The 25,378-nt window shown below is 42.3% G+C and overlaps 1 pseudogene across 1 annotated transcript; it reads right to left on the reverse strand.

Annotated features, from left to right (window-relative positions):
- Window positions 1–20,269: 20,269 nt before the first annotated feature.
- On the reverse strand, window positions 20,270–25,378 carry LOC134485089 (sperm motility kinase Y-like; annotated as a pseudogene). Its single transcript, XR_015646213.1, has 3 exons — window positions 25,299–25,378; window positions 22,137–23,729; window positions 20,270–21,402 (listed from the first exon to the last, which is right to left on the reverse strand). The product of XR_015646213.1 is annotated as a sperm motility kinase Y-like, transcript variant X2 (transcript).

A 25,378-nucleotide genomic window follows, 5' to 3' on the forward strand; every position in this document is an offset into this window, starting at 1 on the left:
ATAAGTATAACCCAGGAAGAGTTCAGGGGCATCAAAAGTGTTAGCACTGTAGTACAGGTTCAGCATTTGCTCTGGTTTGTCTTGGGTACTAAGGCCAATGTCGATGATTTTGACTTTATTGTTCTTATCCACCATTTTATTTGTTTTGAAGTCCTGTATTTATTCTGTGCCCCTGACAGTAGATCCAGGCTGCTAATATCTGCATAAGTATTTCCCATGCCTTGTCTTTCACTATGTAGCCATACTTTCAGATACATTAATGAAGACATTGAACCTCACACAGCTCCATGACAAGGTATCTACTTGTTTTCGTCTCAATTATTGAAGATGATATTGGAGTGGTTAACCACAATTGTCATCATTGCCATGGTCATTATTGGATGGCATAAGTGCTTCTTCCTCACAAGGACTTGGAGGCCACTCTAGCAGGACATCCACTGTCTTAGCACCTGCTTTTTCCCCACACCTCCACTGTGCTGACTGTCCAAGCCTATTTTGTGCTGTCTTGCCTGTGAACTTCCTGCCTTTGCAGAAGGAAGTAGGATGCCATGGTCTGGTTATAATTTTGTTCAGTTGAAGTGTCCTTAGTTTCCAGCACTTGGAATCCTATATATTCCATTGCTCTTATACTTACAGGGTCTGGCCTGAGTGGGATCAGTTGCTCATAGGGATTTGGGAACTGCGTCTAGCCTTAGTTGAACTAGGGTTGCATCATGACCACAGTGACTTTTGGCCTATATCTAGGGTTGACTGTCATTACGAGGCTAAGTAGGTCCTTCTGACACCACACCAGAGGCACCACACACTCCTGCTACAACCTGTCTTCTCAACTCTAGAATGAAGAGAGAGTCAAATGGAAACTTTCTGACTGCCATGAAATATAAAACTCCACCTAAGCGTCAAATTTAGTTCTTTGGAACGTCATAAAATTTGCCAAAGAAGAGTTCAGGAACACAAAAAGTATAAGTACTGCAGTGCTGGTTCATCATTTACCCTGATTGGAATGGGATACTAAGGCCAAAGTTGGTAATTTTGACTTTCCCATTGATGTACAACACAATATTCTTTGGCTTTAGGTGCCTGTGAAATATTGTGTGCCCATAGCAGTAGCTCATCACAGCTATTATTTACACAATATTTTGCTGGCCTTGCCTTGCTCTAGGTAGCCATACTTTTGGGTGTATTTCTAAAGCTGTTGCCCTTCAACCAGATCCATGAATAGATGTATTGTTTTGGTCTAAATTACTTGAAGAATCGAGATGATGTTGGGGTGATCAACCATCATCATCACTTCCATGGTCATTGCTGGCTGGCATTATTTCTTCTCTAATACAAGGACTTTGTTGGACACTGTCACAGGAACACCAGTGTGGTAGAAACTCTGTTGTCAAATCAACTCCACATTCTCAGGGCCTCCAAATTGCAGGGCCTCTCCTGGCACAGGACATACACTTTCCCTGTACTTCTACTCTCACAGAGTCTCAACTTTTCAGGACCTGAACTATTGTAGGACCTTCACTGTTGCAGAAAATTGATTCTCTCAGCAACTAGTATGTTGCAGGACCTCAGCTCGCAGAGAAATTCCACTGCTGCAGGACCTGCAATGTCAATGTAAATCTAGAGTCTAAAGACCTCCACTGTTGCAGGAGCTCCAGTGTTGTAGGATGTCCAATTTTGCAGGGCTATCACTGTCAAAGGACCTCCTCTGTCACAGCCTAGACCTTCAGACTTAACTGTAAAACTAGTGGCATTCAAGTAGCACCATGACAAGGTATTATCTTGTCTCAGACTCAATTACTTGCGTAGTGAAATGAAGTTAGAGTGGTCAAAAATCATCATCGTTACAAGCACTTTGATGTGCACTGTAGCAGGACATCCACTGTTCCAGTGTGGCTTCTGTCCCAGTACCTCCACTATCACTGGACCTCCAGTGTCATAGGACCTTCTCACTAACAGCGGCTGCATTGTCAGGACCCTCAATTTTCAGGACATCTACTGTCACAGTATGTGTACTGTTGCTGGACTTTCATTGTCACTGCACCTAAACTGTCACAAGGTCATCCAATGTCACAGAGCAGTGTGTCAGCACCTCTACTCTCCCAGGACCCCACAGTCACAGGACCTCCAATAACTCAGGAAATCCAAGTTCCATTACCTCAACTGGCACAGCGTGTCCACCCACTGATGTTGGACTTTCACTGTGGTAGCACCTCAACTATCACATGAAGCCCACTATTGAACGACCTCCACTTTTCAGGACATCTATTTCCTCTGAAACTAGAATTGGCAGGACCTCCTCTGTCACAGTACGTCTACTGTCGAAGCACTTCCACTATCACAGGACCTCTAGTGCTGCAAGGCTTTCACTATTATAGCATTTCTATTGTCGCCACACCTCTACTGGCTCTCCTACACCTGTACTGTCCCATCACCTCCTAGGTCAAAGATCCTGACTCGTGCATCAATTGAAGTTTTTCAAGACCTCCACTGTAGCAGCATATCCACTGTCCCAGCTGCTACTCCACTGTCAAAGTACCTGAAATGTCTTAGGAACTCCACTGTTACAGGACCTCAACTGATGAAGCACCTCAACTGTCACAGTACCTCCACTCTTGCAGTACCTCCAAAAACTCAGCCACTCCACTGTCACAAGTCTTCCAATTTGAAGGAACTCGACTGTTGCAGCACCTCCACAGTTGTCGAAGCACCATTGATATGGCACTTCCCCTGTCCTGGGACCTCCATAGCTTCTACTCTATATTCTGAGGACCTCAACTGTTGAAGCACATCCACTGTCCCAGGACCTCCATTGACAATGGACCTCATTGTGTCAGGAACACCACTTTTGCTTGGTCTGTCCCTATAACCTCTGGGCTGGCACTAGCTGAGGACAGACTTTCTCCCTACTGAGGCATACCAGGAGAGTAGATTGGCTTCTGTGTTCTTATTGCCATTGTTCTTCTCAGTGAGGCTGATTATTTAGTGTATTCAGGCGACACTGGAGGCATGGATGCATGTTTCTCCAGTGTGGGTGTCATCTCGAGTGGCCTGAAGAGAGAAGGGCAGCACCAGGGGCTCTTATGCCTAATCATGGACCAGTTTATGGCCGCAGGGAAACAGAAAGCCATTGGAGGATGATGAGACCAGTGTGCTTAGGGTGGGGTAGCTTCCACTTTTCCTTGAGCCCAAAGGGAATGAATCATTATCATCAAGGGTAGGGAATAACTGAACTCAATGTGTGAGCCTCTGTTGTTCAGCCTTGCACCTGGAGAACTTGCCAGGACAGTAAGCAACATGATCCCATGGGTTGATTATACATTGTAATATCTTAGGCTCTGGACTCAATATGTTCCATGTCGTCCACAATTACAGGGTCTTGTGTGATGGAGCTCAGTTCTCATAGGGATTTGAGAAAGCCTTCCGGTCTTCCTTTAACCAGCGGTACATCATCACATCAGTGACTGTCATCCTATATTTCATGTTGAGTATCATTAAGAGGCTAAGCAGGTTATCCATCTCTTCTAACACCCAACAGGTGGCAGAATACAATTGCCACAACAAGTCTTTTCAAATCTAGTATGAATACAGAGTAAAGATCTTAACTTTTTAAGTACCATGTAAAACTAAGGTCCAAATGTCATTTTGTGGGCTATCATAAAGTTTGCTGGGCAAGAGTTCAGGAGTTCCAAAAGACAAAGCACCACAGTGCCAGTTCAGCATTGCCCTGGTTCAACTTGTGTTCTAAGGCGAAAGAAATTCTACGATTTTAACTTATCCATTTATGTCCAACATAATCTTATATGGTTTGAGTTCCCTGTGTACTATACCGTGCTCATGGCATTAGCTCACAGTTGCTCTAATTTGCCTAAATATTTGCCTGACTTTATCCTCCTCTACCTTACCCCCATTTTCTGGTGTTTTCATAAACTGTTGTCCTTCAATGAGCTCTTACTTGGGGAAATAAGATGCTGTTCAGGTGGTCGACCATCATCATTGTCTCTGCCTTGGTCATGAGTGGCTGGCACCATTGCTTCTTTAGAAGCAGTTTGATGGTCATGGGGCTGCCAGGGAGCTGATGGTGTGTTATTGGGACCTTGGTGTTGCTCCTGTGTCCCATGGTCCTTAAGTCTTTGTATTGACAGTGGAAGTATACCTCCTCAGAGATTCTGCTCAGGTCTAGGGTGTTGTAACTCCTCCTTACTATGTGTAAGCATTGTAGTTAAAAACTACAAATATTCCCTAGAAATAACTTAATAAGAATAGAATAAAAATGATGAAAAAGATGTAGTGAAATTACTATATGTGTTAACTCAAAATGAGCAAAATGTCTTGTGGATTGCTCTTTGTATTTTTGCTTTCCCAACAGGGTGGACCTGTAGTGCAATAGATCACATACTCAGATGATGTCAGGTGAAATAGTAATTAGCCAAATAAAGGTTACTTCCTCTGATTGGACAATGGAAGGAAAAGGTAGATCAGAATGCATTGGAAAAGGGAGAGAAAGAAAAATAGAGATGGAGGATGTGGGCAAGAAGTAGATGGAGGAGGAAGAGGTTGAAAATGGAGCAGACCCCTGTGGCCTGGAGGAGCCACAAGTAGCTAGAGATTTCATAATGGGCAATAGAGTGGTGTAGAGGTGTATTTGTCCAATCTAATCGCACATTTTGTCGTTATATTATTGAGTTTTCTGTTCCTTGCATGGGCGTTTTTGGTTTGGAGATTTACCCATGTAAATCTGGTTAGTATATACCTCTGGTATTTTCATTTCAAATGACTAAGGGAAGTCCTGTGAGAGGAACTTTACCCAGCCTTCTGCAGGCCAGCCAGAGGGTGTGGGTGGGATGAGAAATGCAACAGCACTCCAGGCACTTCAGTTAAAATTTGTTTGGTTAAAGTAGCAAACTAACAGCAGGAACCAAGACAAGATGGCTGCATAGAACTAGCCATGTAGGGTGAACCTAACCACTGATACCAGAGCATAGAATGAATTAGCATGGGTTTAATTTAAAACTACATGCAATAGATGACGTCGAGTGTGGTAGTCAACAATCCACTAGGGAGTTAGGATTCTTGTCCTAGGGATGAGAGAATTAGATTCCTGAATGAGCAGAGATGAGTCAAGGGACTCCAGCACATGGGAATCTAAACACAGGGATAGACAGACCCAAATCAGGCTCTGAGTTCTCCTCCTGTAAAAAGAATCAGTATAATGAATGGCTCCAGGCAGAGAGGGAAAGTAAAGGGTGCCTGCTTTTAATAAAGTTTGGTTTAGTTGTTGCTAATTTGGTTTAATTGGATAGAAGAGGACACAATTTTGGCCTCAGTCACCTGGGGAATTCCTCCTGAGGTTCAGAGCTAACTCAGGGAAAATGGGCCCAGATTATCTGGGAGCTCCTGCTGTGCAGGGAGAAGCTGGGCTAACAGAAAAACTACAACCTGCAAAGCAGACAACAGAGATTGGATGAGGATAAAATCCTCTAGGAAAGTCTCAGTGTCTCACAGGATGCTCCTGTTCTCTCAAAAGTGGGTTCAATATCCTGGCCTGGCAGATTAGAAAAGGCCGGAAAGAAAGGTTTCTACTGTGCTTGTTTGGTTTAGTTACTTTGTTGAGAATTTAATTTTCAAAATGTGTGTGATTTTGAATTTTCTGGTTATTTTACTATTTTTCTGGGAAAGATGTCAAGCTAAAAATCTTTCTGGTTACTGGCTAAAGGACATGCTAGTTTGGGAGAAAGACCTTATGTTTCTGCTTATAGGAAAAGTAATTAGGACCTGGACTCCTTCCAGAGTTCTCTGGATCAGAAAAGGCAGAGGGAGCCACCCTGAAGAACTAGAAAATTCTAGAGAACCAAACAAGAAAGGTAAAGATTCCTTATGCCATCCTTCACAAGGCATGAGCAAAGACTTATGATTGGTTATTATTAAATTTGGCTCATAAAAAGACTATCTTTTCACATGCTCAAACAAAGAGCAATTTCATCTTGAGTAGTCAAGGTATTTTATGTTAAACTGGTTCACAATCGGCTTAGCAATCGAGCCTTAGGATGCAGAGTAACAAGTGCATAGAAGTAGCCATGGAGGCTGCGTGAAACTCTGATGCCTGTGTTTAGCCAGATTTAGTGCTGGGTTATTTTAAAATTGCATGTAGCATAATGTGCTTGAAATGAACTAAAATCAAAGTTAGAAAAATAGACTATATATCATGGAAAGATATCAGGGAAAAGGCTAAAAAGAAAAATCCCAAGTAAAATCCAAACAAATAACCAACTTTATATTCTGTTCAGCAGAGTCATGAAGCTCTCTAGAAGGAGACAAGAGAGGATGCAGCTGTTGGGCTATCTCAGGCAAACTCTGCACCAGAGCACCTGTTCAAAGAGATTAGGGCATCATTACTGTACCATGGATGTTTACTGGGAGAATTGAATGAATTAACAGCTGAGTTGTGGAATTCTATAGATCTATAAAATAATCCGCAGTGGATAATACAAAGTTATGAAATATCTTCCAGCTTCTTAATCAGAACTATAAATTTTCAATGTAGCCCATGGATGCTGAGGGTAACTGTGATTTCAAGGTCATTTCCAATCATCTATGTTAAGTGTTTTGACTCAAGGAAAGTGGCATTGCCATAGATGAAATCAGTTAAAGGCATATTTATTTCTGCTTTGCCAAGTAACAGGACAAAAGTCAGTTCAAAAAGTTGCCATTATTGAGTGTACTTTTTTCCTCTCAGTTACTTCATGTATTTTCTCACTTATTTAAATTTCCATACATCTATACAGTAAAATATGGTCTTATCAACCCTAACTTCTCTCCTCCAAATTCTAAAAGATTCCTCTCAGAATCCCCCTTTTGACTCTATAGCCCTGGTTAGTCTGGGACTGGCTGTGTAAATCAGATTAGTCTAGAACTCACAGAGGTCCGCCTGAATCAGATCCTGGGTTAAAAGTCAGCACCACTAAACCACACCTCTGTGTGTGTGTGTGTGTGTGTGTGTGTGTGTGTGTGTGTGTACAGAAATACACATAAACACATTTTTTTGTATCTCATTAAGCCCTGTTAGACCTGGTCAGGCTTGCATACTGTGTGTACAGCTGTTCACTGGGAGTCGTACCAATGGCCTTCCCCCAAGGAAGAATGAATTTCTATCAGCTGCTGTTAACTGCAGCTCCTCATTTGATGCAAGGGCTTATAATTACTTCTCCCACCCATGCATGATGTGCAGACAAATGCCACATCTGTCACTTTACTCGGTTAATATATACTAATAAAATGTTGTGGTGTTTTCAAATTTATATGTGTATATATATATATATATATATATATATATGTATGTATATATATTGTGCATGTATAATGACACATCGTATATACTCGTAGTGGCTATTCCTGGTTGTGAACTTGACTATAAGTGGAATGAACTACAACCCAGAATTGTAAAGCTCACCTTTGATCCTGATGTTGAGGCTGGGAGATACAAGTTTCTGAACTGCATCTTGGCATGGAGATCATGAGGCAAAGTGGCTAGGAATCTCAGGAGCTTAAGGCAAGGAGGTCTCTGAGTTCAAGGTCACCTGGGACAAAGCAAGTCCCAGATCCAGCTGTGGTTGTATGCACCTTTAACCTGGGACACACCTTCTGCTGGGGATTTACATGAGGACATTGGAAGAAGGAAGAGTCTCTCTTTTTCACCTGCCTGTCTACCTGCCTTGTGGGACTGAGCCACTGCTAGATCCTTGGACTCCCATTCATACCTGCTGCTGATCATGGTTGGGGAGTTGGACTACAGACTGCAAGTCATCAACAAATTGTCTCTCTGTACAGAGATTACCCATAAGTTCTGTGACTCTAAAGAACCCTATATAAGACAATTCTCTTTTATAATATATAATTTCTATTTATATATTAATGTACAATGTAATTTATTATTTTATTCATAATTTTATTACATACATCCATATATTTATATGTAAATAAAACACAGGTTGTATGCCTATGAAACAGTAACACACTGCATACTTGATGACTGCTGCCTTGTCCCTACTCCCTACTGCAGGGGAGAAAATGGACCAGTCTCACCAATGAAAAAGGTAAACTAAAATGTTAACTACTGGGTGGAAATACAGATGGTGTGCATATAAAATAACATCTTGATTCCTTCTTTAGAAATTTTTCTTCATTTCTTGAAGTCACTTTTTATGATACATTATTATATGATATACTATCTCACAGTTATTATGGTAAGTTATTTTTATTGTTAGTACAAAAGTATACACATAATGTTGTGCTAATTCCAGTAATGTCCGGGTAAGGCTTCATGCACATGACTGCATTGTATAATATTTCCCTATGTGATCCAAAACACTTTTGTTGTTATATTATGATCTCTAAGCAGAATATTGATGATCCTGAAATTATATACCATACCTAAGTTTTTTCTCAAACATTTCATTAGCTTTCCATAGAATGCTATTGTAAGTGCATTTGACTGTTCAGTTCCAGGGTATGAATTCCAGTAGAGTACTTTCTGGATAATAGTTCCTTACAAAATGCTGTTAACTGCTTCCTCCAAGAAGTTAATTTCTTGTTTTAAAATTTATAAATTATGTTTAAATGGAAGATAGAGAAGGCAGATGCTGGATTATTTAGTACCAAGCTGGTTTTCTGTCCTGATGTGGGTAAGGGCTGGTCACTTGTTATGTTTCTCATTCCTTTAGATTTGTAGCTGTTTTAGACTTTATAAATAATCATTTTGAGTATTCCAAGTCCATAGGCATTTTCTGACCCAATTGTCCATTTTACAGGAGTATTTTTCTTAGAAGTTTGGAACCATAAAATAGAAATTTTCCTAACTAGTCAAGATTCCAGGGTATATGTGGGTAGGATTTTGCTCATTTCCTGCTGTGTGATTTCATTGTGCTGTTCTGACCTTGTTTTTGCATAGGGTGCTGGCCGGTATAAACTGGAAATGTATGTTAAGTCGTTGTCCAAGGCAGTGTTGCAGATGTGGCCAGTATTTGTTTTAAAGGAATCAGTGAAGGGCATTCTGCACTCGAGCTTTGTGAAAAAGTGTGCAGATGCTCATGGCTGTGGATGCCGTGTGGTGTGAAGAACACTGCAGTTCATTGAATATGGTGTGAGGAATGCTGCAGTGCACTGACTGTGTGGTGTGAGGAATGCTGCTGTGCACTGACTGTGTGGTGTGAGGAATGCTGCTGTGCACTGACTGTGTGGTGTGAGGAATGCTGCTGTGCACTGACTGTGTGGTGTGAGGAATGCGGCTGTGCACTGACTGTGTGGTGTGAGGAATGCTGCTGTGTACTGACTGTGTGGTGTGAGGAATGCTGCTGTGCACTGACTGTGTGGTGTGAGGAATGCTGCTGTGTACTGACTGTGTGGTGTGAGGGATGCTGCTGCACTGACTGTGTGGTGTGAGGAATGCTGCTGTGCATTGATGCTGCCTTTTTTCCCCACTGTTTTTTTTTTTTTATTAACTTGAGTATTCCTTATTTACATTTCGAGTGTTATTCCCTTTCCCGGTTTCCGGGCAAACATCCCCCTCCCTCCTCCCCTTCTTTATTGGTGTTCCCCTCCCCATCCTCCCCACATTGCCACCCTCCCCCAACAATCTAGTTCACTGGGGGTTCAGTCTTAGCAGGACCCAGGGCTTCCTCTTCCACTGGTGCTCTTACTAGGATATTCATTGCTACCTATGAGGTCAGAGTCCAGGGTCAGTCCATGTATAGTATTTAGGTAGTGGCTTAGTCCCTGGAAGCTCTAGTTGCTTGGCATTGTTGTTCATATGGGGTCTCGAGCCACTTCAAGCTCTTCCAATTCTTTCTCTGATTCCTTCAACGGGGGTCCTATACTCAGTTCAGTGGTTTGCTGCTGGCATTCGCCTCTGTGTTTGCTGTATTCTGGCTGTGTCTCTCAGGAGCGATCTACATCCGGCTCCTGTCAGTCTGCACTTCTTTGCTTCATCCATCTTGTCTAATTGGATGGCTGTATATGTATGGGCCACATGTGGGGCAGGCTCTGAATGGGTGTTCCTTCTGTGTCTGTTTTAATCTTTGTCTCTCTATTCCCTGTCAAGTGTATTCTTGTTCCCCTTTTAAAGAAGGAGTGAAGCATTCACATTTTGATCATCCGTCTTGAGTTTCATTTGTTCTAGGCATTTAGGGTAATTCAAGCATTTGGGCTAATAGCCACTTATCAGTGAGTGCATACCATGTGTGTTTTTCTGTGATTGGGTTACCTCACTCAGGATGATATTTTCCAGTTCCACCCATTTGCCTACGAATTTCATAAAGTCATTGTTTTTGATAGCTGAGTGATATTCCATTGTGTAGATGTACCACATTTTCTGTATCCATTCCTCTGTTGAAGGGCATCTGGGTTCTTTCCAGCTTCTGGCTATTATAAATAAAGGCTGCGATGAACATAGTGGAGCACGTGTCTTTTTTATATGTTGGGGCATTTTTGGGGTATATGCCCAAGAGAGGTATAGCTGGATCCTCAGGCAGTTCAATGTCCAATTTTCTGAGGAACCTCCAGACTGATTTCCAGAATGGTTTTACCAGTCTGCAATCCCACCAACAATGGAGGAGTGTTCCTCTTTCTCCACATCCTTGCCAGCATCTGCTGTCACCTGAGATTTTGATCTTAGCCATTCTCACTGGTGTGAGGTGAAATCTCGGGGTTGTTTTGATTTGCATTTCCCTTATGACTAAAATGTTGAACATTTCTTTAGGTGTTTCTCAGCCATTCGGCATTCCTCAACTGTGAATTCTTTGTTTAGCTCTGAACCCCATTTTTAATAGGGTTATTTGTCTCCCTGCGGTCTAATTTCTTGAGTTCTTTGTATATTTTGGATATAAGGCCTCTATCTGTTGTAGGATTGGTAAAGATCTTTTCCCAATCTGTTGGTTGCCGTTTTGTCCTAACCACAGTGTCCTTTGCCTTACAGAAGCTTTGCAGTTTTATGAGATCCCATTTGTCGATTCTTGATCTTAGAACATAAGCCATTGGTGTTTTGTTCAGGAAATTTTTTCCAGTGCCCATGTGTTCCAGATGCTTCCCTAGTTTTTCTTCTATTAGTTTGAGTGTATCTGGTTTGATATGGAGGTCCTTGATCCACTTGGACTTAAGCTTTGTACAGGGTGATAAGCATGGATCGATCTGCATTCTTCTACATGTTGACCTCCAGTTGAACCAGCACCATTGGCTGGAAATGCTATCTTTTTTCCATTTGATGGTTTTGGCTCCCTTGTCAAAAATCAAGTGCCCATAGGTGTGTGGGTTTTTTTCTGGGTCTTCAAATCTGTTCCATTGGTGTATCTGTCTGTCTCTGTACCAATACCATGCAGTTTTTATCACTATTGCTCTGTAATACTGCTTGAGTTCAGGGATAGTGATTCCCCCTGAAGTCCTTTTATTGTTGAGGATAGTTTTAGGTATCCTGCGTTTTTTGTTATTCCAGATGAATTTGAAAATTGTTCTGTCTAACTCTTTGAAGAATTGTATTGGTATTTTGATGGGGATTGCATTGAATCTGTAGATCGCTTTTGGTAAAATGGCAATTTTTACTATATTAATCCTGCCAATCCGTGAGCATGGGAGATCTTTCCATCTTCTGTGGTCTTCTTCAATTTCTTTCTTCAGAGTCTTGAAGTTCTTATTGTACAAATCTTTTACTTGCTTGGTTAAAGTCACACCGAGGTACTTTGGTATTTGGGTCTATTAAGAAGGGTGGTGTTTCCCTAATTTCTTTCTCAGCTTGTTTCTCTTTTGTGTAGAGGAAGGCTACTGATTTATTTGAGTTAATTTTATACCCAGCCACTTTGCTGAAATTGTTTATCAGCTTTAGTAGTTCTCTGGTGGAACTTTTGGGATCACTTAAATATACTATCATATCATCTGCAAATAGTGATATTTTGACTTCTTCTTTTCCGACCTGTTTCCCCTTGACCTCCTTTTGTTGTCTGATTGCTCTGGCTAGAACTTCAAGAACTATATTGAATAAATAGGGAGAGAGTGGGCAGCCTTGTCTAGTCCCTGATTTTAGTGGGATTGCTTCAAGTTTCTCTCCATTTAGTTTAATGTTAGCAACTGGTTTGCTGTATATGGCTTTTACTATGTTTAGGTAGGGGACTTGAATTCCTACTCTTTCCAGGACTTTTATCATGAAGGGGTGTTGAATTTTGTCAAATGCTTTCTCAGCATCTAATGAAATGATCATGTGGTTTTGTTCTTTCAGTTTGTTTATATAATGGATCACGTTGATGGTTTTCCGTATATTAAACCATCCCTGCATGCCTGGGATGAAGCCTACTTGATCATGGTGGATGATTGTTTTAATGTGCTCTTGGATTCGGTTTGCCAGAATTTTATTGAGTATTTTTGCGTCGATATTCATAAGGGAAATTGGTCTGAAGTTCTCTTTCTTTGTTGGGACTTTGTGTGGTTTAGGTATAAGAGTAATTGTGGATTCATAGAAGGAATTCGGTAGTGATCCATCTGTTTCAATTTTGTGGAATAGTTTGGATAATATTGGTATGAGGTCTTCTATGAAGGTCTGATAGAATTCTGCACTAAACCCATCTGGACCTGGGCTCTTTTTGGTTGGGAGACCTTTAATGACTGCTTCTATTTCCTTAGGCGTTATGGGGTAGTTTAACTGGTTTATCTGTTCCTGATTTAACTTGGGTACCTTGTATCTGTCTAGGAAATTGTCCATTTCCTGCAGATTTTCAAGTTTTGTTGAATATAGGCTTTTATAATAAGATCTGATGATTTTTAGAATTTCCTCTGAATCTGTAGTTATGTCTCCCTTTTCATTTCTGATTTTGTTAATTTGGACACACTCTCTGTGTCCTCTCGTTAGTCTGGCTAAGGGTTTATCTATCTTGCTGATTTTCACAAAGAACCAACTTTTGGTTCTGTTGATTCTTTCTATGGTCCTTTTTGTTTCTATTTGGTTGATTTCAGCTCTGAGCTTGATTATTTCCTGCCTTCTACTCCTCCTGGGTGTTTTGCTTCTTTTTGTTCTAGAGCTTTTAGGTGTGCTGTCAAGCTGCTGACATATGCTCTTTCCTGTTTCTTTCTGCAGGCACTCAGCGCTACGAGTTTCCTCTATACCACAGCTTTCATTGTGTCCCATAAGTTTGGGTATGTTGTACCTTCATTTTCATTAAATTCTAAAAAGTCTTTAATTTCTTTCTTTATTTCTTCCTTGACCAGGTTATCATTGAGTAGAGCATTGTTCAATTTCCACGTATATGTGGGCATTCTTCCCTTATTGTTATTGAAGACCAGTTTTAGGCCGTGGTGGTCCGATAGCACGCATGGTATTATTTCTATCTTTCTGTACCTGGTGAGGCCCGTTTTTTGACCAATTATATGGTCAGTTTTGGAGGAAGTGCCATGAGGAGCTGAGAAGAAGGTATATCCTTTTGCTTTAGGATAGAATGTTCTATAAATATCTGTTAAGTCCATTTGGCTCATGACTTCTCTTAGTCTGTCTACGTCTCTGTTTAATTTCTGTTTCCATGATCTGTCCATTGATGAGAGTGGGGGTGTTGAAATCTCCTATTATTGTGTGAGGTGCAATGTGTGTTTTGAGCTTTAGTAAGGTTTCTTTTACATATGTAGGTGCCCTTGTATTTGTGGCCCAGATATTTAGGATTGAGAGTTCATCTTGGTGGATTTTTCCTTTGATGAATATGAAGTGTCCTTCCTTATCTTTTTTGATGACTTTTAGTTGAAAATTGATTGTATGTGATATTAGAATGGCTACGCCAGCTTGCTTCTTCCGACCATTTGCTTGGAAAGTTGTTTTCCAGCCTTTCACTCTGAGGTAGTGTCTGTCTTTGTCTCTGAGGTGTGTTTCCTGTAAGCAGCAGAATGCAAGGTCCTTGTTGCGTATCCAGTTTGTTAATCTATGCCTTTTTATTGGGGAGTTGAGGCCACTGATGTTGAGAGATATTAATGAATAGTGATTATCGCTTCCTGTTATATTTATATTTGGATATGAGGTTATGTTTTTGTGCTATTCTTCTCTTTGTTTTGTTGCCAAGACGATTAGTTTCTTGCTTCTTCTAGGGTATAGCTTGCCTCCTTACATTGGGCTTTACCATTTCTTATCCTTTGTAGTGCTGGATTTGTAGAAAGATATTGTGTAAATTTGTTTTTGTCCTGGAATATCTTGGTTTCTCCATCTATGTTAAGTGGGAGTTTTGCAGGATACAGTAACCTGGGCTGACATTTGTGTTCTATTAGGGTCTGTATGACATCTGTCCAGGATCTTCTGGCTTTCATAGTTTCTGGTGAAATGTCTGGTGTGATTCTGATAGGTCTGCCTTTATATGTTACTTGACCTTTTTCCCTTACTGCTTTTAATATTCTTTCTTTATTTTGTGCGTTTGGTGTTTTGACTATTATGTGACGGGAGGTGTTTCTTTTCTGGTCCAATCCATTTGGAGTTCTGTAGGCTTCTTGTATGCCTATGGGTATCTCTTTGTTTAGGTTAGAGAAGTTTTCTTCTATGATTTTGTTGAAGATATTTACTGGTCCTTTGTGCTGGGAGTCTTCACTCTCTTCTATACCTATTGTCCTTAGGTTTGATCTTCTCATTGAGTCCTGGCCCAATGTTTTGGACCAGTAGCTTTTTCCGCTTTACATTATCTTTGACAGTTGAGTCAATGATTTCTATGGAATCTTCTGGTCCTGAGATTCTCTCTTCCATCTCTTGTATTCTGTTGGTGAAGCTCGTATCTACAGCTCCTTGTCTCTTCTTTTGGTTTTCTATATCCAGGGTTGTTTCCATGTGTTGTTTCTTGATTGCGTCTATTTCCATTTTTAATTCCTTCAACTGATTGATTGTGTTTTCCTGGAATTCTTTCAGGGATTTTTGTGACTCCTCTCTATGGGTTTCTACTTGTTTATTTATGTTTTCCTGGAATTCTTTCAGGGATTTTTGCGATTCCTCTCTGTAGGCTTCTACTTGTTTATTAATGTTTTCCTGTGTTTCTCTAAGGGAGTTCTTCACGTCTTTCTTGAAGTCCTCCAGCATCATGATCAAATATGATTTTGAAACTAGATCTTGCTTTTCTGGTGTGTTTGGATATTCCATGTTTGTTTTGATGGGAGAATTGGGCTCCGATGGTGCCATGTAGTCTTGGTTTCTGTTGCTTCGGTTCCTGCACTTGCCTCTCGCCATCAGATTATCTCTAGTGTTACTTTGTTCTGCTATTTCTGACAGTGGCTAGACTGTCCTATAAGCCTGTGTGTCAGGAGTGCTGTAGACCTGTTTTCCTGTTTTCTTTCAGCCAGTTATGGGGACAGAGTGTTCTGCCTTCGGGCGTGTAGTTTTTCCTATCTATAGGTCTTCAGCTGTTCCTGTGGGCCTGTGTCTGGAGTTCACCAGGCAGGTCACTTGCAGCAGAAAAGTTGGTCTTACCTGTGGTCCTGGGGCTCAAGTTTGCTCGTGGGGTGTTGCTTATGAGCTCTCTGCGGCGGCAGCAACCAGGAAGATCTGCGCTGCCCTTTCCGGGAGCTTCCGTGCACCAGGGTTCCAGATGGAGTTTGGTGTTTTCCTCTGGCGTCAGAGATATGTGCAGAGTGCAGTCTCTTCTGGTTTCCCAGGAATGTCTGCCTCTCTGAAGGTTTAGCTCTCCCTCCCACGGGATTTGGGTGCAGAGAACTGTTTATCCCGTCTGTCCCTTCAGGTTCTGGTGGTGTCTCAGACGCAGCGGTCCTGCTGCACCTGGGCCCTCCTCTGCGGGAACCCAGAGGCCTTAAACAGTTTCCTATTGGGCCAGGGATGTGGGCAAGGGTGAGCAGTGTTGGTGGTCTCTTCTGCTCTGCAGCCTCAGGAGTGCCCACCTGACCAGGCAGTGAGGTCTCTCTCCCACGGGGTTTGGGAGCAGAGAGCTGCTGCGGGCCGGGATCCGCGGGTTTGGGACTCCCGGTAAACCCCGCAAGTGCCCAGTCCTAGAGGAATTTTTGCCTCTCTGTGTCCTGAGTTCACCAGGCAGGTCTCTTGCAGCAGAAAAGTTGGTCTTACCTGTGGTCCCGAGGCTCAAGTTTGCTCGTGTGGTGCTGCCTATGAGCTCTCCACGGTGGCAGCAACCAGGAAGATCTGCACCACCCTTTCCGGGAGCTTCCGTGCACCAGGGTTACAGACGGTGTTTGGTGTTTTCCTCTGGCGTCAGAGATGTGTGCAGAGTGCAGTCTCTTCTGGTTTCCCAGGCGTGTCTGCCTCTCTGAAGGTTTAGCTCTCCCTCCCACGGGATTTGGGTGCAGAGAACTGTTTATCTGGTCTGTCCCTTAAGGTTCTGGCGGTGTCTCAGACGCAGCGGTCCTGCTGCTCCTGGGCCCTCCTCTGCAGGAACCCAGAGGCCTTATACAGTTTCCTCTTGGGCCAGGGATGTGGGCTGGGGTGGGCAGTGTTGGTGGTCTCCTCTGCTCTGCAGCCTCAGGAGTGCCCACCTGACCAGGTGGTGAGGTCTCTCTCCCACAGGGTTCGGGAGCAGAGAGCTGTTGCGTTTCAGGATCCGCGGGTTTGGGACTCTCGGTAAACCCCGGAAGTGCCTGGTCCTAGAGGATTTTTGCCTCTCTGTGTCCTGAGTTCACCAGGCAGATCTCTTGCAGCAGAAAAGTTGGTCTTACCTGTGGTCCCGAGGCTCAAGTTTGCTCGTGGTGTGCTGCCTATGAGCTCTCCGCAGCGGCAGCAACCAGTGACGCTGCCTTTTTTCTTTTCTCCCTACACCCTTCTGGTGGCTCAGGTTGGACAACTAGGTGCCCATGACCAACTCCTCATTGTGGATGAATTTACTCTGGTTGGACTTTCTCAGGAAAGGTATGACTAATTGGTCACTTAAACGCGTCAACTAATTGGTTAGTTTTAGTGTACTGAAGTGATAGTTTGCATTTAATTTTGAAATTTGAATTCAAAAAGAAGTGATGTAAAAGCTCTTTGTGTTTACTCACCTTCACTATAACCCTAGTTCTTAGAGCACATGAATCTCATTTTGGGTTCACTCATAAGAATGTATATTAGTATAGAACATTTCAATAAATAATTATATAAATATGTACACATATACTTAGAGCTTGTAAAATCTTTAAATATCTTAATGTTTATGTTCTAGAATAGAATATATTTACCTGTTTTATAATTAATTCTCATAAGTGATGTGGACAGGACATAATCTTCTGAAAGTCTGGTTTATTTCCCCAAACAGCAACCAGGCTGAGGAACCTAAGCACAAGTATTCTGAACATAGACTCCTCTATGACAGTGAGCACTGTTTCTTTATATTTTCTTCCTAGGGCAGCAGAACTCATGACTACAACCAGTTCCATGGTTACACTGGAAGTTGCAAATCAAGGCATCCTCTCTCACTGCCTGTCCACCTGTCTTACCCAGCCATTGTCCTCCATGGTGCAGAGAGGTAAGAGCTAGTGACTCAAGCCAGGTTAGCCAACATATAGTAATCCTGTATTGAGATATGGCTCCTCCTAAAGTTATCAAAATCTGGGGCTGGAAAGATGGTTCAGTATTTTACAACACCAGTGTTAGCTCACAACTGCCTAAAACTCTAATTTCAGGGGATTTGAAACCTTCTTTTAAGTTCTTTGGACACCAGTCAAGCATTCATGTGCACACATGCTGGGCAAACACTCATACACATAAATTATTTTTATAAAGTGAGACCCTAAAAGTCCCATGTAGTAGCTCCTACCACAGCTCTTGCTCAGCTTTTCAAGGAAGAAGTTAGTTGAGACTGAGTTCATGATGCTGAGAAATACTTCTGGATCATGATACAGATCAGATCTGATGGTACGGTTTACTAGATATATTCACAGTCTGTTAGGTGCAGTATTGTGAATCCTCTTCTGACCCTGACTCAGCTTTTATTTTTACTTTTTATTTTTTCAGTTTTATTTTTATTACGCTACTCAAGTAAATTAATACTAAATTAATGAATCTGGGAAAATGAGAATTAGTTTAAATGAGTAAATAAAATGTGAAATGTTTTTTATTGAAAGCATAGTGTCAAAATTATAGTTTTTAGCAGGGCATTTAAAATACATGCTTTTTAGAAAACCATTTATTTATTTCCTTTACAATCCTGTCTTCCCAGTAACCCACCATACAAATCTTCCCTCCATCACACTTTTCCTGAAATGGCAAAGCTTGTTTCGGGGTGTCAACGCCCATGAATGCTTTTTAAAAGATTGTAAAACAGATACCTGAGGAAAAAGTACGACTTTTATGCAGTTTTAAGCATCTGATTGTATACTTCTTTACATTTCACAAGAACAGACCCCTCTACCTAGACCTGAAGTTAGGAGCTAAATTTCAGGAGTGACAATGCCACAAACAGCATGCATCAGTGTATAGAAAAATCTTTTTATTCCTTTGTAGACACAGGAACAGCTGGCTACTTGGCCAGTGAGCCATAAAGCAGTGTCAGGTCTGGTTATATAACCATTCCCCAGTTTTTGTTACCTCCTCTGTGAGGAAGAAACATGCATGAAATTTTGCTAATATCTCTGGTGAGTCCCTGAAGTAGTATAGCTTCCTCTTTTCTTTTCTCAGCCTCTTACCCCTTCCAAGGAAGAGCTTAAGGAAGTTTTACCTACTTGAGCTCCACTGAGTAGAGGCTGGCAAGGGTCTCTAGTGTGACAGTGATATGTGGATCCATAGGTCCTCAGTGGAATCAAGCACATGCAGCCAGGAGCACCTGAACCCTTCCTCCAAGTCAGTTGCCCCTGCTTCCACTCTGACCAAGAGTGGTCCTGGCCATTGGGAAACCCCAGCAGAGGTGCTGCCCACCCCTGTGACTGTCTCCCAGCCCATATGAACAGACCTCCCTCCACCACCTCCTCTACCACAGGTCCACTACACCAGATATTGGTGGCATTTCAGTGGATTTGCCACTCCCCCCTCCTTCTGCAAACAAGGCAGCATCCCAGTCTGCACAGGTGGCTGGGAAAAAAGAGTGAGGAGCAGCAGTGGTGGTCTGAGATATAGAAGGCCTGTCTGGACAAGGAAGCAGAGAGGAAGCACAGGGAGCAGGAGAGGAAAGGGCGACAGATGCACTCTCATTCCCTGAACTTGCTTCCTTCTCATCTTTGACCACACCGACCAAACCAGGAAAACCTTCCACACTGCAGAGGCCCCAAGAAACAGTCATTCTGGTGTTGTAGTCCCTGCAGCAGCCCCCCACTATTGAGCACAGGGATCTGCAGTTCATAACTATCAGAAAAGAGGTGCTGTCCTCTGGGGAGTCTGTCTCCAGACCCATAAAAATAAGATGTCAGGAAGAAGCTGGAGAAGCAACAGCAAATGCACCTTGTGGATATGCTAAGCAAGGAGATCCATGAGTTGCAAAACAAGGGGGACGGTAGTGCAGAGGAGACTGACTGCCTGTGGACGCTTATGCTGGAGTGGCAGTTCCAGAAGAGACTTCAGGCCATATTTCTTGCGTTTCTCCCAGGTTCATTTCATAAAACTGTTCAAGAAGCACAACATTTGATGTTTCCATAGTAGAAATTTATAACAACAATGTTTTTGCCCTTCTGGCCTTAGACAGTTCTACAGTGGTGTCTATGGTTAAGTGCCAGGCAGTGAGAACCCAGGAGTAACATTCAGAGGTACAAAGAATGACCAGCAGGTGAGGTGCTCCTGGAGCCCAGTGTCCTGAGTGCAGGTCCTCAACCTTACAGCTGCCCACTCCAGCTGTGCCTGGGATGGAGCCAGTGCTACCAACTTAGGAGGCATCTCAGGGAGTGTGCTTAGTATGTGTCCCATTGCTTCAGTGCATGACAAGGTTAATCTGCAGGAGTAGCAAGGATTTTAGCCAGCTCGCGTTCTGTATCTGAGGAAGAACATGTCTTTAAGAACATCAAGATGCTCACCTCTAGCACATATCAGCTTTATATATCAAAGATATCATAATAAAGCTGTTTAAAACATAAAAAGTTATAAGGTAGCTCAAGGGTAGGATTACTGACCCTGAGTATTATATCTAATTAAACACACACACACACATACACACACACACACACACACACACACACACACACACAGAAAGAGCTACAAAAGTTGGAAAAATAAAAGAATCTTAAAAATATATAAATAAATGTATAATTATTAAAATCTATATGAGAGTCAATGTTTATCACCCAGCATTGAGGAAGGGGCTTAGAGAAATGAATTATCCCCCTCCAACCTCAAAAAACATACGCACACACACAATCAATGACATGTGTAATTATACCAGGAAATACCCGTATTTTATAGAATGCCATAATCGAAAGTAAGAACCATCTTTTTTGTTAAGGGTTGCCAATACATTCTTTTTCCAAGGTGTGTGCAGCTGTGCCAGTCTTGTTCACTATGGGATGGAAGAGGTCCCTGACCTGTGAGCCTAGAGGTGAGCAGGGGATCTTTGCTCCATTCTGAGACTGAGAAAGGCAGGATGCCCACTCAAGGGTCCATAGCAGGGAAGGTTTTCAAGCTATGACAGTGCTGGAAAAGCCTATACAAGGCACACAGTTAGCAGTGATGTGTTTGCAGGGAGTCCAAGGAACCAGCTTTGTACTGATGCAGGTGGGCAAGCATTTATCATCCACCTCCCACTATTACAGCAATGAGAGTATTGCTTAAGTTTTATTTCATAGATTTGATCCCTGACCAAAATACCAAAAACTGCACCCTTAATGATGTAGCAAATAGAATAGTGGATGCTAGGCCAGGAACCTATGATGCTTCTAATACCATTGTGTATTTCCGAGCAAGGAAGGAGAGGTATCAATGGACAGCAGTCTGTTTCCCCACGAGTACTCTACCACTGAGTTAGTAGCCTTAGCCCTCCTCACCTCTAGGAAAAGGGTGTCACTAAGTTGTCCAAGCTGATCTTAAACTCATGATGTAGACCAGGCTAGCCTTGAAGTTCTGATCCCCCTACCTACTGTGTGTCTTGAGTGTCTGGTATTACAGGCCCGTTTATCTATGGATTAGTAGCCCATGGAAGAGTCCATGATCCCATGACCCTCTAGTTCTCACCCTGTGGAGCTATTGGCCTAAGGGGGAGATGGAGTCCATCTGAAGGGATGGGTCAACAAGACAACTCTGTAGAGTGGGGAACTCATCATTCATATTGGGTCCCTGCTGGGAAGAGGAGAAATCAAGAGGAGGGAGGAGATTGGTGTTGGGGAATCCTCCTCTTCCTCATCTTTCTCCTCCTCCTCCTCCTTCTGCTGCTAATGCTGCTGGTGCTATTGCTGTTTCTCCTGTTGGTGCTGTAGCTTCTGCTGGTGTCTTTTCCTTGGCCATGTGTCTGAAATCACCTCCTGTTTATACTCAGGACATGACAGAATTTCAAGATGGCACTGTGAGAGAAAAAAAGTCAATTTATTCTAAGCAAAAATCTTATGCGGTAGAATACTTAGATTACCATTTGGAGCTTTGATTGCCTTATTATTTTATCAAATCTTCTCTTCTACTTCTCAGTTAAGATTTTTGAAAGAAATCATTTAGAAATGTTACATATATATATATATATATATATATATATATATATATATATATATATCAATTGCTAGGTCTTAGGAATGAAAAAATCAGTATGCAAAACAATATGCATGCATGCAGGATTCTGACCATCAACAATAACCAACAAACTAGGTTGTTGATACTTATTCAGTGACAAACCTTGTTATTAATTTTAAGGCTTAAAGGAGTGGGATGTTACATTTGAAAACATAAGACTCTGTTCTGCAGCACTTGTGATTGATGACCACATGTGCTAGAACCAGTAGCCCATGGATGAGTCCATGAGCCCATGAATCTCTAGTCCTCACCCTGTGGGAGCTATTGGCCTAAGGGGGAGCTGGAGTCCATCTGAAGGGATGGGTCAACAAGAAAACTCTGTAGAGTGGGGAATTCATATTGAGTCCCTGCTGGGAAGAGGAGAAATCAAGAAGAGGGAGAAGGCTTGGTGTTGGGGAAACCTCATAAAAGAACTTAGAGAAGATACAAGGTAAGAATTGTGGGGAAAATGGAAAGCAGAGACAGAGGAAGGACCAGCATAGAACAAACTAGAAAGGACAAAGCACGAAGGTACCTGGGCTGTGCCTGCTGCTTGTTATCTGGACTCTCCCTGTGGCTCATTTCTGGGGTGAGATTCTGTTCTGCCCCAGGCGAGGTTTCTTTCTCCTTGGCAAGCAGCAACAAAGCTTTATCAGGGCATTTGCTATATTCCTGGTCCACCCCTTAAAACCTCTGTGCCGGACCCTGCTGGAGATGGGCTTATCCTCTAATGGGGCTCTGTGGGAGAGTAGATTATCTTCTTTTATTTCCTTGTTGCTACTCTTCTCACTGAAGATGCTTGTTGTTTGAATGTATGGGACACTCATGGCACATTTGTGATAGTGGTCCTGTGTAGGTGTCATCGGTAGTGGCCTGAGACGACCAGCCACAGTGGACCTTCTTCCTCCTTTTGTATGAACCTTCTGGCCATAATGAGATACGTGACCTTGGGAGAATGACACCTGCAAGGTGTCAAGGACTGGCAGGCTTCCACTCCTCTTTCTTTGTAATCTAAAAGCAGCAGCAGGATCAAGGCTAGGAAATGGGGCTGCAATGGGACTCACTTGCTGTGCCTGGGCTGTGCAGCCATACCCCGGGAGAGCCTGCTGTTGTAGGAAGCAATAAGTTGCCATTTCCTCATTATATTTTCTTTTTATTAGGGAGTATTTTATTACAGAGGCTTGAAATCCCATGCATTTCATCGCACCCAAAATTTCAGGGTCTGGCCTGAGGGGAAGCAGTTCTTCACAGCGAACTGTGAACCTCTTCCCGTGTTCTTTGAACCAGGCGTGTTTCATCACCTCGCTGGCTGTTGGTCTATACATTGGATTTACTGTTAGTAATTGACTAAGGAGGTTCTCCAGTTCTTCTGAAACCCCACAGGGGGCAGGATACCCCCCTGCAACAACTTGTTTTTGTAATTCTTGGATGATCACAGAATCAAATGGGAGCTTTCCCACTACCATATAATACAAGACCACTCCTATTGTCCACATATCATTCTTTATCCCGTCATACAGAAGTCCAAGGAAGCGTTCCGGGAAACCAAAAGAATACGCACCGCAGTGCTGGTTTAGCATTTGTCCAGGTTGTGTTTCGGTGCTAAGCCCAAAGTCGATGACTTTGACCTTTTTGTTTTTATCAATCATTATATTGTCCACTTTCAGGTCTCGGTGAACAATCCCCTTTCCATGGCAGTAGCTCACTGCTGATAATATCTGTTCAAATATTTGCCGGGCCTCATCCTCCTCTATGTGCCCTGACTCTCTGATGTACTGGTAGAGTTGTTGGCCTTCCACCAGCTCCATTATGAGGTATATTCTAGTTTTGTTTTCAATGACTTGTAAGAGAGAAACAATGTTGGGGTGGTTGATCTTTCTCATTATGTTTGCTTCTGTCATGGCTGGCCGGAACCACTGCTTGTTCTTTCGGAGAACTTTGACCGCCACTGGGGTTCCTGTGAGCCGGCGGTGGGCCAGGAGGACCTTGGCATGGCTTCCTTTTCCAATAGTCTTCAGTACTTTATATTGGGAATGAAAGGTTCCCTCCTGAGAGATACTGGGATCGGGACTAGAAGGTGGTAACTCTTCCTCAGTCTCTGTAGGCATTTTATCAGTACTAATGCTACCTAAAAATAACAAACAAATGGAATCAAATAATGAAAAAGATGGAGCAATTCAGGAACTAAAATTACACATGTGGAACCTAAAAGAAACAAATGAAACAAAAAGAAAAAAATAATAACAAAGAAAAGACTAGACTAGAAAAATAGAGTAAAATTATGAACAGGGGGAAATATGAAGAATCATAAGTAAAAGCCACCCAAATAACCATCCCCAAAAGAGAAAGCCAAGAGCACACAAATACTAAATGTAATGATGAAAATAAAAATCGTTATACTACAATAGGATTGGGCGGCCAAAGCTGATCAATACTGTGAATGGATGTAGTTTGAAGAAAAAGGTCAGATGAAAGAAACGAGAGGAGAAAGAATTAGTATAAGACAAAACAAACAAATGTAAAAAGCCAACACTTAAGGGAAAACTCCATTGAATTTCAGGACCTAGTGATCCACAAAAATCCACAACTCTCCAGAGCAAAATACTGAAAATTAAAATTAACCAACCACAAGGAATGAGGCAGTTAAATATCAGTGAATAGTAAACCTTAAACAAAGGCCGAAGAGTCAAAGTGTCACAAAGGGCAAATTTGTATCAAGTCTAAGCCAATGATTGCTTGTACTCAATAAATGGAGAAACAGGAATAATGTAAAAGGATGAAACCGCAGGGCATTGAAAATGGAGATAGAGTTAATCATCCGACTGCAGAACCGTAAATAATCAAAGCAGTAATATAGCATGTGAGAACATAAAAACCACCACCAAAATGAATCCAGCAATCCATAATAAATAAATAAATAAATAAATAAATAAATAAATAAATAAATAAATAAATAAAACAAAACCACAATAAGGAAATAGCCAGTGGTCTTGAGAATATATGGCCTAATTCTATCTCTTAAACACATAGAAAAAAATCAATCCATAAATAAGCAGCCAGCAGTCTACGTAGGCCTTTAATCTGATATTATGGGGTTGGCATATCAAATTCCTGGGAGCCACTGGAGAGCCAAGACAGGTACTTGGGCAGCTGCAGGCCAGTGAGAGAGCCTGTCTTGAAAATGAGGTTGAGGACCTGCCTCAGGAACAGGAGCCAGGGTGACTTCTAGCCTCTACACTCTTTTGCACTGAGGTGCAGGTAATATAGATACAAGGGGCAAAAGGGGATGGGCACGTGCGTGCACACACAAACACACACACACACACACACACACACACAGGCACACACACAGACAAACACCCAGATTCATACAAAACACACTCACGTAGGAACAGGCACACACATACTTACACACAAGTAAACCTGGAAAAATGCACATCACAGACACACACACACACACACACACACACACACACAGGGACACACACACACACAAAAGAAGTGGTACACACATACAAACATACACACAAACAAACCTGTAAACTCACACACTCCTACATATACTGACAAACACACAAGCGAAAGTGTACACACACTCACACACAGGCAAATCTGTCAGCACACACTCTCTTACACACACTGATACATACACATATACACAGTACAGTAAAATCCAATACAACCACACACAGCTCACAAGATACAACCAAGTCGCAGAGGGCTCCACTCCACACCTCCTCTCAAAGCACTCAAAGAAATCCAGGCCTGGCAACAGCT

This window comes from Rattus norvegicus, chromosome 1 (genome assembly GCF_021556685.1).
Source record: "Rattus norvegicus strain SHRSP/BbbUtx chromosome 1, alternate assembly SHRSP_T2T, whole genome shotgun sequence".
In the NCBI taxonomy this organism is placed as follows: Eukaryota; Metazoa; Chordata; class Mammalia; order Rodentia; family Muridae; genus Rattus; species Rattus norvegicus.